The sequence below is a fragment of the Lissotriton vulgaris genome, chromosome 2_1, assembly GCF_964263255.1.
Source record: "Lissotriton vulgaris chromosome 2_1, aLisVul1.2, whole genome shotgun sequence".
NCBI classification, from domain to species: domain Eukaryota; kingdom Metazoa; phylum Chordata; class Amphibia; order Caudata; family Salamandridae; genus Lissotriton; species Lissotriton vulgaris.
The window spans coordinates 743,287,139-743,306,777 of NC_141687.1; positions in this window are offsets into that span (position 1 = coordinate 743,287,139).

The following is a 19,639-nucleotide window of genomic DNA, read 5'->3' on the forward strand; positions in this document are numbered from 1 at the left end:
GATGGGAGCGCTCGGGAGAGGTGGCCATTGGCCCCTCAGTGGGGAGGCGGTCCCGTCTAAGGGCGGGTCGCCGGAAGTAAAGGAAAGGCGGTCAAGGCCCCTTCCTTTGTAGGAGGGGTTACAGCCCCCTCCTGGGGAATTTCCCGGGGCTAGTGTCATCTGCGACGGCAGATGCGGTAAGTTGTGTGGGGTGGGGAGAGGTCAACGATACCTTCTAGATACCACACACAAGTGTTCGAACGACCTTTAAATGGCGTCGAGTCTTAAGTGCCCCCGTCAAGTCAAGGGAAATTGTTAGTAGTTGCACTTGTGGTAAGCCCCTGTGCCATCGCCCCTCCTAAGTGGGAGGGGTAAGTCTGGTTAGGGATCTTGACACCGGTTATGACCTTGCCGTTGGCCCTTAAACGTTAGGATGTACAATTTCAGTATTCTTAGAGAATGTTTTGTAGGATGCTAGTTCGGCTAGGAGAACCTCTGTATTAGAGATTATGTTAAGGTTAGCCAAACATCGTAATGTGATAATGAAATTGTACATAACATGAAAACGTTTAATGTTTTAATCTTTTGTTTTAATAAATACGGCCGGGATGGTCACTCCATCCCACATCCAAAAACTTTAAGAACAGTTTCCGGTTTCCCTTCCTTTTGGGGATTGTGTTGAGAGGGGGTGGCGGGTATCTCAGCCATATGGAAAGGGGCGACCACTCGGTCCCCCCGAACGTATGGATGAGTGCCTCGATCCCCCCGGGAAGCCATTTTTGGGCGGGAGGCGCGTCTCGGCTGGTATGCCCGAAGCGGCGTAGCCGGGGCGCGCCTTTTCCCGCCCTAGAGTGGGCTGGCCTAGACACCGACGCAGCCAGCCACGCCCCCGGGGCGGGCAGGGGCGGGTTTTCGCCCGCCCTGAAGACGGATAAAAGAAGGCGCAAGACCAGAAGACGTCCTCTTGTTCTTGTGCTCCGAAGCTGCACCTCCTCGCTACACGTGAGCTCGGGACGGAACGAAGAGCCAATTTTGACCCACCCACCAGCCCCTGAGGACAGCAAAGTTGTTGTGCAATAAAGTGAATTGATAAGTTTGTTTTTCCGTTTCGTTTACAGGCTATAACAGTAGCAGTTTGTAGTTAATAAAGATGGTGAATATCGTTTAGGTTGTTATGATTAAAGTGATTTGATGTGATGTTGCATTTTTAGCATGTTCCTTCGGTCGTAGCGACCAATGTTTTCATAGGTTGAAGAACTGTCGTATTTATTTTTGGTAGGCGGTAAGGTCATGATCGGTGAGCACTAATTGGTAGATCCCTATGAGTGGGCGTCACCCAACACGGATGGGAGCGCTCGGGAGAGGTGGCCATTGGCCCCTCAGTGGGGAGGCGGTCCCGTCTAAGGGCGGGTCGCCGGAAGTAAAGGAAAGGCGGTCAAGGCCCCTTCCTTTGTAGGAGGGGTTACAGCCCCCTCCTGGGGAATTTCCCGGGGCTAGTGTCATCTGCGACGGCAGATGCGGTAAGTTGTGTGGGGTGGGGAGAGGTCAACGATACCTTCTAGATACCACACACAAGTGTTCGAACGACCTTTAAATGGCGTCGAGTCTTAAGTGCCCCCGTCAAGTCAAGGGAAATTGTTAGTAGTTGCACTTGTGGTAAGCCCCTGTGCCATCGCCCCTCCTAAGTGGGAGGGGTAAGTCTGGTTAGGGATCTTGACACCGGTTATGACCTTGCCGTTGGCCCTTAAACGTTAGGATGTACAATTTCAGTATTCTTAGAGAATGTTTTGTAGGATGCTAGTTCGGCTAGGAGAACCTCTGTATTAGAGATTATGTTAAGGTTAGCCAAACATCGTAATGTGATAATGAAATTGTACATAACATGAAAACGTTTAATGTTTTAATCTTTTGTTTTAATAAATACGGCCGGGATGGTCACTCCATCCCACATCCAAAAACTTTAAGAACAGTTTCCGGTTTCCCTTCCTTTTGGGGATTGTGTTGAGAGGGGGTGGCGGGTATCTCAGCCATATTGAATATGGTTAAAAAAATACTAGATGCCAAAAGAGTAAGAGGTTGTTTGTATTATCTGATCGATTGGAAGGGATATGATTCATCAGAGAGGTCTTTTAATGTACATGCACCACAACTCGTCAGGTCTTTTCATGCACTTAACCCAGACAAACCGCGACCTGCGAATATGCCTTTGGGGGGTAGAACTGTCATGTGCCCCTTGGCAATTGCAAACTAATCCTCTATATTGTATTTGCGTCCACAAATTATCTGGAAAGAACTGTATTTCATTAATGTGATCCATTTACTGCTAGCAATGCCTGTTGGGGTATTATTATAATGTACACATTCTAGTATTGCTTAAGCCAATGATTGTTTTAGAGTTGCTAGGGCATATTATAATCGTTGGAACTTTCTTGCTCTCACGTTGGTAACTGCCGACTCTCTACACATGAGGAAAACAGCCTACGCCCAGACCCAGGCTATAAATATCAGACTCACAGTCTCAGAAACGCTTTGCTTCGTTTGATTGTTTCACCACGTACGTTCCTGAGTGAGCTGAGCTGCCCAGTGAAGTTCTCTTCATTCCTCGTTCATTCTTTCTAGATTTTCCTGTTTTTCCCCGTACCTCCTGAAATCCTCCCCTTTCCTTCTCCTTACCTGAGGCTTCCTGTGATTCCGTCTTGCGCCTCCGTCCCAGACTGCTTCAGCGTCATCGGCTCTCCACCCTGCAGTTTCCGGTGAAGTCCAGCAGTCAAGTTCTTCCCCGCACTTCCTGCGGAGCCCCCGAGTTTCGTTCCGGCTACAGAAATAAACAGACAAAGACAAAGACATCAGGTAACCAGGCATCCGATCGGACAACCAAGCATTGGTAAACACAATTTATAATTCTACTACGTTCAAGAAAAGACTTAAGAAAAGACAATCAAGCGTTGCTGACTTTTAATTTTCGAGGAAAGACTTTTAATTTTCGAGGAAAGAACAGAACTCAGGATTATTTTAAAAAGCTAAACAAAAAGCATTGGCAAAGACAATCAATCAGACAGTCCATAAGGAGTTCTGGGATTATACCTAATAACTAATTGTTTAATGTTAATATGGTGCTGATTGTTACTTGTTATTTTAAAAGCTGAATCACTGTACCCTCTCTCACTCCTCAAAGAGTTTGGACTTGAGCACAGTTGTTTAGAAAGACAAGGTTTGCAGGAATTTTGGTGTTTTCTTTTCTTGTCCCTTGTTTTGCAGAAACCCCTTTTAAGGAATCCAGCAGCTATTTGCCAGGTAGGCAAGTTTGACGTGTGATTTAACATCATTCACTAATCTTGTTGACTAAACAATTGAGTGTATACTTGTTTGTACAGAGTCAGTCCTGCAAAAGTCCAGGTAATAGTCATGCATGTCTGGAATCACACTGTGAGTCTGTGTCCACTCCTACAATCATCCTGACAGAAGTATGTCCTTATCTAATCACTCTTGTGAAACATAAGGCACCAACACAAGTACACATAAAATATTCTGTGCACAATCCCTACAAACCTCTAAGCAGATACATACTATTGGTACACTCTACTAAATACTGAAGTAGTGCTCATGCAGCCTAGGATACCTCCTGTCAGTCTCATGCAGTTTGTCAATCAGCCTTTCAGCACTATGTTCTTATTGTGTCACTCTGCCAATACCTAAGCACTTATGGGGCAGAATTACAAGCCCCCTGCGCCACCAGTATGTCACTTTTTGTAACGTAGTGATGTTGCCGGGGACTCCTCCATATTTACAAGGAGAGGAAAAGCCACCCTTCGTGGCTTTTCCTCTCCTTGAAAATACGACCCATTCAAACGCAGCACTTTGCAATGAAGGGGCATTCCATGGGTGTTGCTGTGTCAATTCCCACACAACACCCATGGAATAACTCATCTCAAGACTTACGAGAAAGTGTAAATCTGTAGATACATGGTGAATGGTGCGCCACCCTAGAGGTGGTGTAGCAAGGCACAACAAGGAGAAATGTTTTCATTTCTCCTCATGTTTTCCTCTTTCAATGTATGCTGCATTCCACAGCACACATTGAAGGAGGAAAATGCCTTCAGTAATTATTTTTGTGCAGGAAGTAGTCCCTTCCTGCACAAAAATAATCTCCCCACGACACAGATATCCTTGCACCATGGTGCAAGGGTGCCTGCGTCACTGCATGGCTGCAGTTTGTGTGCTAGTGCAGAGGGAGCACAGAATTGCGACATATTCATGTCAATATGTTACATCCCTGTGATTCAGAAGTGCCGCAGCGTGGTGCAGCTAAAGGACTTGCAGTGTCACACTGCAGCACTTCCTCATTGATCTGCCCCTATAAATTTACCATACAGTATTAATGCATTCTTTCAGTCAATCATGCTCTACACATACATTCAACCAAACTTTCAGACATTACCATGCAATTATAGTTCTTTTTTTCAACGAGACAAGGTGGTTCCGAATTATTTTCTTCTGTTTTTTGTTTTCTATTTTATTTTGTAGTTTTTAACAATTTGGTACTTTTTTGGTGTTTTTAAAAATTGAACAAAAAAGGAACTAAGTAAACAGTTAGCTTTTGGAATTCAACATCATTCCAAAAACAAATTTTTTTAAAACAAAATTAACATTTGTGTTTCCGTTGATCTGCACAAATAGTGTCCACTGACTGTTCACCATAAAAGATGATGGTTTTGCACTTAGTGCAGTGCTGCTGCAGAAATGCAAATTCTGGTTGAATGTCTACTGGTGGTGCTGAAGTCACACAGCAAGCATGTTACTTTTCTTGCGTTGACCTTTTTTTCTCCAACAGGAAAGGTGAAAAATTTCCATATCACTGATTCAGGCCTCTGTTTGGGTGGATGTTCCTCCAAGATATCTTCATCTGAAGAATGATGAGGAGCTTGTGAACCAGATGACATTTCTCCAATGCAATTTTTTTAAAAACACCAAAAATATTCCAAAACCAGCTTTGGAAGAAGATGAGATGTCTCTCATCAACAGCTCCAAACAGAATAAATAAAATGGGTAGGGTCCTTCAATAGTTACAGTGGGAAATGTTATGAACCAATCAAATCTTTTTTTTGGAGGTTACATGAGATCTGCACACCGTGCGCTCACGAAGCGCGCACCCGACACGACTTCGCGTAAATATATTGAAAAATAATATGTTTATTACAAGTAGAAATATATTATTTTTATGAATACCTTAGATAATATTTTGTCCTAATATGTATATTAAAGACACTTACATATCATTTTAGAACATACAAAATTTCATGGAAGTTGCGCACCCAGCGCACCCCAGCACTTATATGACGTCACGTGAGGCCCGCCACCGAGCAAGCGTCGTGTACCGTAATACGCATGCGCAGGAGCAGGAATCGCGGACCGGTGGCATACTGGTCGCGCACACCACATAACATTGTACGTATATGACGTTACAGAAAAAAAACACGCACTTGTCGCTCATCATATGTCGATCCTTCACGACTTTTCCAAAATGGCAGCTAGAATAGGCAGCCCGCTGCGGTATGTACGCTTTGGGTGCACAACTCCCCCCAAAAAATTGAAAAAAAATTACAAAACTGAATTATATAAATATATTAAAATACAAAAAAAACTAAACAATTAAAAATATTTCAGTTTTACATTTATTTTTATTTTTTTGCAATTTTAAGAAAAATATATAATGTTGTTTAATAAATAAAATATTTATAAATAAACTGTTAAAAAACTGTAGAAATTCAGTACAAAAAAGGTATAACTACTATTGCACTTACAAATTAGCATTTAAAAAACCTTTGAAATTCACTGAAAAAACCATAGGTTTCAGAGATGGTATAATTAGAAATTAGCATTTAAAAAACTTTTGAAATTCAATGAAAAAACCCATAAGTATCAGAGACGTTATAGTTGGAATTACCATTAAAAAACATTGCAATTCACAGAAAAAAACCATAGGTTTCATGAGTGTTATAGTTAGCTCAACATTTCACTTGTACAAAACCATAGAAATTCCTCCGTTATAGTTAGTTGTGCTAACTATAACTTGCGAGCCCGCAATGCAGTTCTGATGATGCCACACACCATTACACAGCAAACACGGAAGTCTTATAACCAGCTCCTCGCTGGAGACACTCTAAGATGCGGTCCGGCAGGAGAGGTCTATGTGCCCAGATGTTGCGTCCCCAAAATTGAAGTAAGTGAATTTGCTCCCACAGGTCTCACTAAGAAGGTCGTGAGTCAGACGTACCTTCATCGCAAAGAGAGCTCATACAGACCTCAATCATTAAACCTCCATTAATTGTTTTGCGCTAAACTCTCCCACCTTCTCATTCTGGCATGATTGTTTCATAGGGAGACACCGCCCCCCCCCCCCGAGTCCATGAAGCACAACCTCGCACATAACAAAGTAAAGATTTGAATATAGGCAAATAATCCCTGTTTTTTCCTGTGTGTGTGGATTGTGTGTCGTTTGTGTGTCACCACTTGAGTTGTGTGTAGCTGTTTATTCACATATGTAAATAATTCATGCTGCACATTTGGCAGGCATGTTTTAAAAACTTTCTAGGCACAACCACGTTTGCCTTGGAAGCCTGCACGCACCATTATGGAGCAAATCACCCATATGGAACACTGCAGCCTAGAAGAATATAATGTGTACCCCCACTCGAGCGAGGGGGGGTTTTGCTTACTAACGCATTCTCTACATTTTTACCATTACAGATATACAACGTGACTTAGTGATCGTATGTATTAACTACGCATGCTTTATTAGTAGCAGTGTTTACTCTATTTTCTTTATTTTTTCACTATCTTTGTTTTTCCTATTAAGGTTTATTAGGAGTGACAAACACAGGGCTGGTCCATGTGTGGTCCTGATGAAGAGCTAGGGGAAGCTCGAAACATGTTGATCATACACTGAATTCCTACTCATCACAGTCAGGTTTCCCAGTGCAACCCCCCCTTTTAGACATACCAACCTAGAAGCAAGAATAAAGTTATTTAGGCCCACTAGCAAGGTATTTTTAATCACTTTCTAACCACTCCACCACACACTGCACCACACATAGCTTTCCGCTAAAAGTGCTCCTACGTAATTCCGCAAGTCGTAGCACGCCCCAGTTCATAGAGAACTGGGATGGCCCCAACGATGAAGCATGTCACCGTTGGGAAACCCTGGTGAGTAAGGGGGACTCACGAAAGAAATGTTTTTTCTTTAAGGTTTTTCCTGATCACACTGATTAGAGCCACATTCTTGGACTAGGTCTCAAAACCAAATACCATAACAGAATTAACCATGACGGGATACATTTTAATCCCGGCTGGTCCAACTAGATGCACCGCAGCACCAGGTGCCCCCGCGTGGACGTTGCGGGTCACATTTTGTACCAGAGCTTAGTGCACCCTAACCAATGAGGTATAGACAACACGCAACTCCTCAAAATTGACTGTGTCACAACGCGGATGCAGTGTGTAGCTGGCCAAAACCGGCCAAGTGGCCCCTGGATAGACAAAGGGCCCAAAAGAACCGCATTTAAAGATTGGGGAAGGGCGCCATTAATCCAAACGCAATGCTGCCAAGCATTAATAGGGATCTCCGGGAGTTCTATATGGGGCGTAGTTTAAAGGCAAGGCCGTGGGAGTGTAAACGTGAAACAATCCAGAACATGCATCTACGGCAGGAAAGGTAACCTAGGAGTAGAAGAGCTCAAATGGGTATGCTGCCTCTGCACTCACCACAAAAACAACTGCCAAGCCATCTACAGTGACGCCATACATCTGCAAATGATTGTGGACGGCCACCCTACTATGCTGTGGGATGTCAACGTCAGCCATAAGGACACGGAAAAGAACAAGAACAATGCAAATGTAATGTAGCACTACTGGGTAGTAATTCATGAAAAAACGCTTTAAATTATCAAGCATGAATGACCTATTTAACTATAGGTAGGTCTATCTGTCACCACTGTCAACCGGAAACAATAGTGAGGGGGTCGTGGACTGATATAAGCACTACTTGATAGTCTCAAAATAAGACCACTACGTTAGGTGCGCATGTTGCAGTGATTCTGTTCAGAAAGAACTGTACACAGAGACCCAGGACCTCAGTGAATTGTGGTGGACCAAAAAACTCACATTAGTACCTAGAACCCCTAGCCGACTAGCATCAGTGTCACATTAGCTCTTCGTCCTATAAGTCCTATAGTAAAGGAACCAATGATTAGACAACCCAGAACATGCGACTTAGGTTATACTCAGGAATGATGGGAATCAAGAACACTCTTTTGTTTGTTATTCTCATACCAGCCCACAACAGGAGTAAAAGAGACACAGAAAAGGTTAAAATGTTTATTTTAACGACATGCTCTAAGATGCAGTATCTTTGCTAACACAAGCAGACATATGATTACAAATAATATGATCAGCATGGTTACAATTCCATAAAACACAAAAGGAGAAATCATATTATAATGATGGTGAAAACAGGTCTTATAGACCCTATTATATCACGCTCCCTAGCTAGGAACTATGTTTTATCGAATATAGAAGGTCTCTTAGGCTTGTGTGGGGGACCCCTTACCTCTAAGACCAGCAGGAGTGAATCACATCAGGATCTGCAAAAGCTCCCTGTCTCTCTGGAAACAGAATTCTTCCAAGTGCCTGAAATCATGCCTACAGTGCAATATTAAAGTATTCAGAATCTCAGTAGGCTGCAGCTGCATGTATGTTATGGGTAAAACGTGAGCCGATCAGCCCGAACAATTGCTACCTTGCTATGATAACCTTAGAGGCTTAAGCACTCACTGTGCAGACTAGGGTCACGAGGTATGTCTAGGGATGCTGAAAAGAAGCTATTCTCATGTGAAATAAATCACGCAGCCTACCTTACAACAGCTATATGCAGTGTTGTGTGCAAAAAGCAGCAAAAGGTAAAATGGCATTAAACTTCTTATAAGCCTAGGCTAACATAGTACTGTGCGAAAACAAGGCCCAGCCCTCACTACATGTCAATGAATCTTATCTCGGGGCAACAAGAAGAAATACTCATGCGGTACTTCGTCCATGTTGAAGCATCTGCAAACTATGCACCCGTCATCTAGCACGAGAAGAACTTAGACGTGAGCTGGAAGGTCAAGCACAGCAAGGTGATGAGGTTGCAGGACCTAGCACCTCATCATCAAGCAGAGGACCTGACATAAGACCAGAGTTTGCTGGTCTTGAACAACGCTGCAACAAATGTAAAATAATTATTTGCTATGGTGAGCAGTCAGTAGATGCTATTATTTTTGCAGCAAAAAAACACTGTAGTTAATTGTTTTTTTGCAATGATTTTTTAATTGCAAACAAAATGCTGGAGAACATTTTCTCAGTTTATTCAGTTTTTTTGGTAAACCTCCCAAAACATACTACAAAGAGTTAAAAAACAAAAAAAACTTATAAAAGAAAAAAATGATTCTTTTTAAAACCACCTATTTGGTTAAAAAAAGACACATTTCTCTGTGTTGTCTGAATTGCGGCAAGTGTAATATATGGAGAAGTGCATGGGTAGTACATGTATGCTTACTTGAGTGCATGTGTAGTGCCTGTGTAATTGGAGAAGTGTTTGTGTACTGCCTGAGTGATATGAGTAATGCCTGAGTGATTGCAAGAGTGCATGGGTACTGGCTGGATGTGTGCATGAGTGCAGGAGTAGTGCCTGCATGATTAGAAGAGTGCATAGATAGTGCCTGACTGATTGAAGGACTGCATGCGCAATGCCTGGGTGTTTGCAAGAGTGCATGGGTTGTGCCTGGGTGATTGAAAGTGTGCATGGGTAGTGCCTGGGTTATTGCATAAGTATAGGGGCATTGTCTGGATGATTGGAGGAATGCATCGATAGTGCCTGGGTGTTTGGAGGAGTGCAACAGCAGTGCCTCACTGATTGGGGGAGTGTACGGATAGTGCCTGGGTGACTGGAGAAGTGCATAGGTAATGCCAAGGTGTATGGTGGAGTGCATCAGTACTATCTAGGTTATTCATGAGTGTAAAGGTAGTACCTAGGTGATTACAGGAGTGCAGCAGTACTGCCTGGGTGATTGCATGAGGGCATAGTTAGTGCCTTGATGATTTTATAAGTCTATGGGTAGTGGCTGGGTGATTGAAGGAGTGCTTGGCTCATGCCTGGATGGTTGCATGAATGCAGGAATAATGTGTGAGTGTTTGGAGGAGTGCATGAGTAATGTCAGCGTAATTGCATGACTGCAGGGGTAATGCCTGGGTGATTGCATGAGTGCAGGTGTAATGCCTGGGTGAGTTTATAGGTGCATGGATACTGCCTGAGTGATTGAAGGTGTGCATGGGTAATACCTAGGTGTTTGCATGAATGCAGGGGTAATGTCAGGGTCTTTGGATGAGTACATGGGTAATGTCTGGGTGATTGCATGAGTGCATGGGCAATGTCTGGGTGATTGGACGAGTGCATGAGTAATGTCTGGGTAATTGTATGAGTACAAGAGTAGTGCATGGGTGATTGGAGGAATGCAATGGTAGTACCTGGGTGATTATATAAGAGCTGGGGTAGTGCCTGGGTGATTAGAAAAGTGCATATGTAGTGCCTGGATGATTTTATAAGTGCAGGAGTACTGCCTGAGTGATTGAAGGTGTGCATGGGTAATACCTATGTGATTGCATGAATGTCGGGGTAAAGTCTGGGTCATTGTAGAGGTGCATAGTTAGTGCCTTGGTGCTTGCATGAGTGTAAGAGTAATGTCTGAGTGGTTCCATGAGTGTAGTGGTAGCGCCTAAGTTATTGGAAAAGTGTAGAAATAGTGCCTGGGTGATGTTTTAAGTGCATGGCTACTGGCTAGATTATTGGAGGAATGCATGGATAGTGCCAGGATGATTGCAGCAGTACAAGAGTATTGCCTGGGTTATTCTATGAGTGCATAGCTAGTGCCTAAGTGATCGCATGAGTGAAAAAGTAATGGCTGGTTGGTTGCATGAGTGTAGTGGTAGTTCCTGGGTGATTGCAGAAGTCTATAAGTTGTGCCTGGGTTAATGCATGAGTGCATATAAAGTACCTGGATGATTTTATAAGTGCATGGGTACTGCCTGGGTGATTGCAGGACTGCATGGGAAATAGCTAGGTGATTGCATGAGTGCAAGGGTAATGTCTGGGGGATTAGAGGAGTGCATAGCTAATGCCTGGGCAATTTCATAAGTGTAGGGATAATGTCTAGCTAATTGCATGTGTGTAGAGGTAGTGCCTGAGTGATTTTATAAGTACATGGTTATTACCTAGGTAATTTTATGATTACAGCAGTAGTGCCTGAATTATTGGACAAGTGCAAGAGTAGTGCCTGGGTGATTGAAGGAGTACATGGATAGTACATGGCTGATTGGAGGAGTGCATAGGTATTGCCTAGGTGCATCGAGGAGTGCATCAGTAGCGACTGTGTGATTGTATGAGTGCATAGGTAGTGCCTGGATGATTTTATAAGTACATGGGTACTGCCGCCTGAGTGAAGGACTGCATGGGTAATAGCTAGGCGATTGCATGAGTGAGGGGTAATGTGTAGGTCATTGGAGAGTGCATAGGTAATACCTAAGTGATTGCATGAGTGTGGGGGTAATGTCTGGGTGGTTGCATGTCTGCAGTGGTAGTGTCTAGGTGATTGGAAGAATGCATAGGTGGTACCTGGGTGATTTTATAAGTGCATGACTACTGGTTTGATAATTGAATGAGTACATGGATAGTAACAGGATGATTGCAGAAGTGCAATAGTAGTGACTAGTTTATTCTATAAGTGCATACTGCATAGCTAGTGCCTGGGTGATCGCATGAGTGCAACAGTAGTGTCTGGGTAGTTGCATGATTGTAGTAGTAGTTCCTGGGTTATGCATAGGTAGTGCCTGGGTGATTTTATAAATGCATTGGTACTGCCTGGGTGATTGGAGGACTGCATGGGAAATAGCTAGGTGATTACATAAGTGCAAGAGTAATGTCTGGGGAATAATATAAGTGTATAGGTACTGGCTAGGTGATTGGGGAAATGCATAGATATTGCCTGGGTGATTGGAAGAGTGTGGTTATAGTGCCTAACTGTATACATACGTGCATGGGTAGTGTTTGAGGGAATGGATGAGTGTAGTAAAACCAGCTGCAAACTTTATTTCACATTATCATGCTCATTACATTATTTTATCTTACATTTTTTTACTAATGTAGAGACAAAACTCAGTGAAACTATTTCACAGTAGTTTTGTAATCTGAATTTAAAATCTTTTCAAACTTCACCCTTACCTTCTGTAAAAAAGAAGAAAAACTAATATAGAATATAATATTTAGTTATAAGATCACAATATAATTTTAGAATTACATAACATTTTCAGTTTCCCTTTTTTGCTGTTCTCAGAGTCTATTGAATTTCACCATACATAGTGATTTTATTGTAGATCATCATAAAACAACGGGAGGAAAAAACAATCAATGAGATTGTTAAAAAAAATGAGTGTTGAGGACTATTTAGAACAGGTATAACTATCTGTTTACATATCTTCAGTTTCTAAATTACATTCTTCAACCACATTACGTTTTTTATTAATGCTAACTACATTTTGTGAAAAATAAACTCTCATTTACATTGAGAATAATATAAAGATCAAACATATAAGCCACTTCTTTCAAACACAATTTTCCAACTGCAATATCAATTAGCACAAACAATAATCCAAACACTAACTGTTCACATCTTCAAATTAGGCCGAATAATGTTTCCAAATCCGTTTGCATTGAAAATATCCAAAATAAACTCGTTAATTCATGTTCACATCCTCCCAATAGGCCGAATGAGGTATTCAAAACTTTGACAACATAAATATTGGATATAAATTTGGTAATTCAAAAGGCACCCTATTCCAAATGGCCATCATTGCTATGTGTCTATCCTTTATTACCCTTTAAATACATAGTATAGTGTGCAGATGTTGTAGTAGGTCCATCATGGAAAATAATAACCACTGCTTTAAAAGTTCTTCCTGAAATTGATAGTTGACTTGCCACCAAACTTTTAATTGTGGTTTCTAATTTTCTCCATTTGCTCTACAATGTTGTAGCATTAAAATGACATATTATCCGAATCTTTCTATATATAATGTTGACAACATATCTTATTTACAATGAGAGTATTTCATACCTTGACTAGCTGTTTTTACTAATTTGTTAAAAGACACTGATTTGCAATCTGGTATTGTCATGCATATGAATCGTTCATTGTCTATTTCAGTGGTAGAAGAAAATTAACACTCTTCACATTTATGATCTGTAATTTAGTCCAAATAAATATTCAATTTCTATTCCTTCATCTTCCAATACTCCAAGCATAAACATAAGAAATTAATGTGCATCTTGTTGTATATTCAATGTAATTTTCAAGGAACAGTACATATATCCAAAAGATGCCGAATGCCAGAAGCAGTATGGATTAGGGGTGGGCCGAATTTGCATAATCACGTTACGCAAATCTCTGCAAAACAGTAAAAAATCCCCGCGAACACGTAGAAGTTCCGCGAACACGTGGAATTGCTTGTTAGCGATGCGTTTTTACAGTGCGCATTCGCTGTTTACGTGCTCGGGGTTAAATATCTTGTGAACACGCATTTGAGTACGCGAACAAGCAAAAAGTTTTGCGAAGTCGCGGAATGCAGAATTTTGGGCAATCTCACGTTCCCTGCGGAATGCAAAATTACCCAAATTTCACAAATTCCGCGAGCGGAACGGAATTTACCGCCCAGGCTTAGTATGGATTTTACTTCTATCAGTTACCAACTTTTGACAAATATAATGTAGTAAAGACCTGAATTTTTTTTTCTTGATTTTCCATAATTTCATAATGAAGATCTTCTACATAAATGACGACATTCACAATTATATTAGCATAGCAGTTGATACCTGAACTATTTTCGAAGTAGTATCCTACAATATCATCAACAGTGTCCATTTTCATTTTCTTAGCAGCTTTATCATTCTCTTGAATTGTTTTCTTTTTTGGAATCTCAGAAGAATGTTTGTCATATTTCCATTTTGGACACACAACACTTTTATCATATGTGGGATATTCACCTAAGTTAGGAGCATAAAGTCTTCTTAACTGATTGCACTCTCTTAAATAACTTGCATCAGCACTAATCTTTTCTCATACAAATCAATCAATTACAAACCATATATTGTTCTTACTCGAGACAATGCAACGTATGCCATGCCCTCGTTAAACACTGTCCTTCCAATATTTACCAAAGCACTGTCTACACTTAAACCTTGAGATTTTTGAATGATTACTGCATATGATAAAGAAAGAGGAAACTATATTCTATGAACATACAAGTCTTTTACAAGTAAAACACGAACAGCACAAGGTCCAATCTCTTTTACCTCTTCAATCTGATCATATTTAATCTTCAAAAATTCAATTCCATCTCTGTTTACAAATTCAATAACTTTTCTCATTGCTCCATGTACTAAACCTTCTTCTACATTCAAATTACGCCGTAAACTTACCCGACAGTTTACACGTATACATAAAGTCTTTTCTGAACCTGCAGTCTTAGACACAGACTTTTCCAAAGAATTCAATTTTTACTGTAATTTCTCTGAGAGAAGAATAGTAGCTCCTTTGTGTTCCATTTTATCAATAGCTTCCATTTCCACTATTGGTTGTTTTTTCCAATTTGAATAGTTCTTGATTGAATGTAAAACACTCTTGCATTTTAAGCGTTAGGCAAACTATAGACTTCTTTTCTCCAATTTTTTTTAACATTATTTCAGGTGCTATGTTTTCTTTACCATGTTTTGTCAAAACACCAATTCTTATATCTTGAAGAATGTATCCATAATGTTCATCACTTGCTTGTCGCATATTCTTAATACATTCTTTATATTCACAATGAGACCAAATGTTGACATTTCCAATATTTCACAAAGATTTCCTAGTGTCTTCATGGACAAGTGTTTTAAGTTGTAGTATGTCGCCAAATACAATTATATTTTTTCCTCCAAATAGACCATCATAATCTGTTTTTAAAATCTGTTGCATTCTTAAATGTAAAAAGCCAAGCATTAAGTTTGACACCATGCTCACCTGATCAATGGTTAGAAGTTCCATTTTATTGAGTACTCTTGAAACTTCATAACAAGCTTCTCCAGATAGCTTGTAATGTTCCATCTTATTTTCATGTTCAACTGGTAGCGTGAGTAATCGATGTAATGTAATCCCTTTAATGTTGTGTGTTGCTAACCCAGTTGGAGCAGTTGCAACACAAGATAAATGTGATTCAGTGGTTTTGTGTAGATAACTGGTCAAAACTTTAATTAAGAAATGTTTTCCTGTTCCAGCTTGGCCACTGATATACATTTGAATAGGTTTAAATTATGTGCATTAGCATTCTTTTTTTTCCATGCAGTAAACCATGCTGTATCTGTTGTGTCACTTGCTGATATATTTCTTTTTGTTCAATATGTAGTTTTTCTTTTAAGTTTCCCAAATCAATAATATACTTTTGTGCTTGTTGCATTGCCATTACTACTTCATTCATGGCTATTACTGATTCATTTTCAAGAACTGGTTGTCCTAGTGGATCTTGACCTAGTGGAGCAGAACTTTGACTATCTTGAGAACTGTCTCTAACTATTTCAGTTGCAATATAGTTTCTTGTTCAATCTCTTCATTTAACATTTGTAGATAAGTTGGAAAATTGTGCATTGAATGCTATCTTTACATGCATTAACAGAATCTTCAAAACAGTCAAAATCTCCAAGAAATTCCATTTCACTACGCCAAGGTTTGAAGAGTTGTAGAAATGCTGAATAGAAAAATTGTCTTTTATCTGGAGTTTCACAACTGAGTTTGCTGTGGTTAATAAGATTTCCTTTGGAATGTTTCACCATACATCCATCACATCCAATTACTGCATATTTTTCTTCATTCATATTTTTTATAACATTTCTCTTAAAACGGTACTATTGCAGGACTTCATAGAGACATATGTTTTCCAGTTGTGGACTCCTTTTGGGATAGTAAGTATCCAGCATATTAGTTTTAACAATATCTGTACTTTCTGGTTCATTCAAAGCTAAGTATTTGCTTTCTTGTAGAGAGTTCAATACTCGAGTTCGTGTTGTAGCAAGACCTACACTTACCCAAATGATTCCTCTTGAATTTAAATATAAACTTGCAGAGGTCAACCGATCCGATGATTCATAGGATCCAATCTCATGATAGGAAAGCATCTTCAAACTAAAGCTGCACAATCTGTTTCTAAGAGTTTTCTCTTGTGAAATTGCTTCCCACATTTCTTTTAACTCTGTCTTTTCAGATTTGGTTATATATGACGTAACGTAGCGAGTAACAGCAACCAAAATATCTGCAACATACTGGATATCCATGTTTGCATTCCACATTGTGAAAATCACTAGATTATAGTCATTAATATACTTTGAATCTTCATTTCTTTTTATGTTGTAAGTATTATTCAGAGATTTTCGAGTTACAGTATGTCTTACTGCTCACATGCAACTATTGACTCTTCCTTTTAAAATTACTGGACGTGGGAATCGAAAATGACATTTTGTATAATATTTTCCCTTTGACGTGTATTTCCGTCGACAATATTTTCCACATCGATGACTTTGAAACCGTAAAACTTGTCTTAAGCTGTTTTCTCCTCCTTTTTTTGAATGGCACAGATAACATAGTCTTCAATGAAAGACAAACCTGTTTCATCAGAATCGGTTCCAAATTTAGGTGCATTCTTGATCCATAATAGCATGTGTATATGAGGAGCACCTCCGACTTGGTACGCCATTCTCCAAAAGAAATCAATAAATTCTCCAAGAGGTGGATTATTTTTATTGCAAATAAAAGACATCACAGCTTGAAACCTATGATTAAAATATCTGCACATTTCGAAAATACTGACAGGGGGGAGGTGTTAAATGAAGTTCTGTTTTCAAATGATTTGGATTTTGTTAACTGTTTGTGTTCCCCGAGCGTGGATTTTAATCATACCTTTATAGGCAGGGGGTTACAATAAACTATTCATTTCATTCTCGTTCCCAAATGCAACGCTAAGTATTTTACAGATTACAAAACCCTCTCAAATGCATTGAGCGATCATCTGCCCTTAAGTATTAATCTTCTCCTTATTGCTGATGGTAAACATACTAATGAGCAATTAGCTTGGACCAAAAACATCTCCCTTGCTTGTCTAAATGGATATACTCTACGTTGGTCCAGTTGTGACCCAGCCCAGCTAAGTAAACAAAATATATCAAAGGCATTCGATCCAATATTGGTATGTCTGGGGTAAAAACACTACTCATTAAAACATCCTTAGTGAATTCTCTCAAATCCCTACAACTGTGCAAAATGTGCACAGAGTAGAAAAGAAGGGCACTCGTGTCCGCAAACAATGGGTGGTTTGATCCACATTGTACAAAAACATACTCATGTTTAAAAGAAGCCCTACGACAGATAAAGCTCAGGAGGAAATCCGTGAATGTAGGAAGATGTACAACCTGGCTAGAAAAGTAAGAAAGAAAGAGTTAAAAGAGCAAGCCTGGGCTGCCCTCCATGAAGCATCTCTAAGCAAGGATAGCTCAAGTTTCTGGTGGGCAGTGAACGCACCTTTTTATGTTAACTCAGATGCTGCGACAATAGATGAGAAAACTTCGATAGACTTTTTTCAGGTGTGTGCAAATTATCAGAGAATACAGAAGGCACTACAGATACTCTGAATAGCCAGTCGGGAGATCTGCCAGCTTTTTTACCCATTAAACTGCAAATTACACACAAGGAAGTTATTGTGGCGTTAGACGCAAGTAAAGGCGGCAAGGCCCATGGGTTTGATAGGATGCCAATAGATTTGTTTAAGTCAACCCCCTGATTATGGTCCCCTTTGATCACACAAGCCCTACAAGGATTTTATTGATACTAGGTCAGAATCCAAGATGGTGCCGATTTTTTTAAAAAGGCGAACCAATATCTTTATTAGACTCTTTGATGAAGGTTGTGGGCAGAATAGTTTTAGGTAGACTACAGATATGGGCATAAGAGAAAAATATTTTAAGTGATGTCCAATACGGTTTTAGACAGGGCTCACAAACAAATGAGCAGGATTTAAATCTTAGCATCTTAATTGGAAAGTACACTCAGGCAAAGGTAGGGAAATTTCACATGGCATTTGTTGACCTCACTGCTGCCTTTGACTGCATCATACATAGTATACTGTGGGCTATTCTGGATGCCCTGAAAATCGATCAGGTCTTGATTTGGTTTTTAAGACAATTGTATCCAGGGGCTACTGCCTAGGTACAACATGGAACTAACGGGGAGTGCACTGCGTTGTTTACAGTGGAGAGGGGAGTCAGACAAGGCTGTGTCTTGCCACAGTTTCTGCTCTCTTTATATACCAACTCTCTAAAACAGGATCTGTTTGCCAGGGCAAGAGACCCGCCATATATCAACAAACGACCAATTGTCTCCCTTCTCTATGCAGACGACGTACTGCTTATGGCTCATACGCAGTTAGGTTTGCAGAAAGCCCTTGTTTCTTATACTAGTTATATGAAAGACCTAGGACTAAAACTGAACGCCAACAAAACTTTCATAATGACTTGTGGCTGGGGGAGACAAAAATATAGTAGTCTCTGATTAGGAGAAAGCAGAATAGTTTCCACTGATTCCTTTACATACCTGGGTGTCTTGTTCGAACAATCAGGCTCCGGGAGACTGGCGGTAAAGAGCAGGTCTACCACGGCTCTCGTCAATGTTTCCTAAAAAATGGGTAAAAGACCCTCGGATATTCTTCTCAAGATATACCAAGCAAAATGCATGAGCATTGCTATTTTTACAGGAGGAGTCTGGGGCTGTTATGATTCTTCTTCTATATAACGTGTGGAAAATGCATTCTTGAGATTTGTTTTAGCAGTGCCTGCCATTACCCCAATTTTTTATTGTCACACTGAGTTGGGAATCACTTATATTTGAAACATTATTAAAGCTCAACCGGTGCTACTTCGGCACAGAATTTGGACTTCTAGTTTTACGGGTCTAAATAGAAAAAGTGTTAGGGATTCGATGAGTCTAGATCATGTAAGCAAGATCCCCTGGTTGAAATAAGTCAAGGATTTTATGACTGATCTATTTCAGCATGACTAATATACTTTTACAGATTCTATTAACTCCATCTCTAGAAAGGAGTTTAAAATAATCTGTATGACCCATCTTGAGTCACTTCGGGCTGCCTCGTAGATGTATAAGAGTATGGTTGTCCAACATTAACGGACTTCAATAACTTATAATATTCAGCCGTATCTCCTATGCTGTCAGGCGGGATATTATAAGTTTCTTTTAAGAAGTTTCAGCCATCTAACCAGCCATCCAGAGATGAATGATTGGTCTAGGGAACATTGCCATTGCCCATGCGATCATTTGTCAACACAATCCACCATCCACGGGATTTTATTTTGTAAATTCTATGACAAAGAAAGATTAAGATGGACTATCCTTTTATTAAAAAGGGGGGGATGGAGGCAATCCCAATCTGCCTTCTTACATATATAGCTTCTATACAGAATTTACTGGTGTAACAGCTGATTTTC